Source organism: Panthera tigris, chromosome F3 (assembly GCF_018350195.1).
Source record: "Panthera tigris isolate Pti1 chromosome F3, P.tigris_Pti1_mat1.1, whole genome shotgun sequence".
Classification (NCBI taxonomy): domain Eukaryota; kingdom Metazoa; phylum Chordata; class Mammalia; order Carnivora; family Felidae; genus Panthera; species Panthera tigris.
The window spans coordinates 37,180,928-37,183,030 of record NC_056678.1 but is presented as its reverse complement, the minus strand read 5'-3'; positions in this window follow the sequence as shown (position 1 = coordinate 37,183,030).

Here is a 2,103-nt window from a genome sequence, read left to right as displayed (position 1 = left end):
AAGAACACACAATAATATGATCCCCAACCACCATAAACTCTACCACTCTCATTGCTAAGTATTTGTGAGACTGGTATTAGATTAGTAGTGTCATCTGTTGGTATTGGCAGGATGCATGTGAACCTTCCATGTGCATACACACACACACACACACACACACACACACACACGCCCAAATAGCACATTAATAAGACACACATAAAACATCGAAAGTCTCATGATTTGTTTCATTGTGCTACACAAGCAGTACCCTCCACCAGTGTTTCTCAAAATGTGGTCTGCGTTAGAATCGTATGGAGAGCTTTTTAAAAATATCATTGCCCTACCCAGGACTATAGAATTTCAGAGAGTAGGCCTAGGGATTCTAGAAATCTGCATTTTTAAATAAGCTCCCTGATGATTCTAATTCACAAAAAATTTCCAAGCTACTGCTATAAATCAGTATTTTTTTTTTCCCTCCTGGGGATAGTGTTTGCCTATGTGAATGTGATCTTGGGACTTGGGGGTAGAGAGTGATATTATATCTAGGTAGTGAAATAAGTTTTGCCTGTGGTCAAAAACATTGCCTTAAGTCTTAATTACCAAATGTGTTAATGATGTATCAGTAATGGTCATTGTCAGGTGCAGGGAAATAGATTAAGTCGTTGTTGGCTATGTACAGTCCCTACATCCTAGCTGCTATATTCATTGCTTCCTTCTACAGAAGAAAAGTCAACAAGTAAGTCATATTATTATAAAGATAATCTTGGAGACACTCCTGTTTTTAAGAAAATGCTTGATATACCTGGTATTCTAACTATTATTGGTAACACATTATTTGCGCAAACTGTGTTCACCACAGTGAACTCATATAGGAATATTTAGGGATATTTTAAAAATTCAAGGGAATCACAACAATATCTGGCATTTGTCAGACATCTTATGAACTACTAACTCAAGGTATTTCACTGGACATTAAATAGAATTATATTCCTTTTAATGACATCATATCTTTGTCTGCAACTGAGTTCTGAGAGATCGCTGAGATTAAAAAGGAAGTATCACGAGGTAATCAATGTGGAACCAAAAATGATATGGAGATGTCCAATCTGATGCTGAGGTTTGAGAAGCTGTGCAGTGCCCAACAGACATTCACATCTTACTAGTAAGCAATTTGATTGTTCAAGAATGAAATAAAAATAGCATTTGCTGGACCACTTGGGTGGCTCAGTCAGTTGAGCATCTTGATTTCAGCTCACGTCACGGTCCCAGGGTTGTGGGATCAAGCCCCAAGTCTAGTCCTGCATCAGGCTCCATGCTAAGTGTGGAGCCTACTTGGGATTCTCTTTCTCTCCCTCTGCCCCTCTCCTCTGCTTGCTCTCTCTCTAAAAATTAAAAAAAAAAAAAGCCTTTGTTCTTTCTAATTGTATGTATTTTTTTTTTTCAAATGGCTACTAAGTTGTTAGAACATGAGTTCTAAGTTGTTTAGATTTAACTACTTGGTGAACTAAACTGCTAGGTTCTGTATGTTTGTTTCTTTGTTTCTTTGTTTTGCCAAGGATCTCTGTAAAAAAAAAAAAATTACTGATACACTTCAGGGCACCATGAACTGAGAAAGTCTGGGAATCTCCGCAATCTCTACAATCTGATTGTAGCATACCAGTGAATTGCAGCATTAGAGCTGAGAATTAGTGCTCTTGACAATCTGAATTTTAATATACCCGAATTTGGTTTGTCTCCATATAAACTCATCTATTCAACCAATATTGACTGAAAATTCGCTGTAAAGTACAAAGTACTCAGGGGCACATACTGATGAATGATACAAGACTTCCCTTCTAAGTACCCTTTATAACTTTCCTACACAACTACACTTTCTACAAAATGAACTGTTTAGTTATAAGATCTTTCTTCTGTGCAACACATGTAAAAATGCCCTATCCCTGAAGAGAGAATTAGAGCAACCATTAATTCCATCACGTTACCATTTTCAACTTCCCCAAATTATGCAGATTTATCAATAATTCAAGAACACTTCATGTGCCATATACTTGACAATTTGAAGCTGTCAGAGCAATAGCTTTAGACAGAGTAGCAAGATGACATTTGTGGCTAAGGAACAGG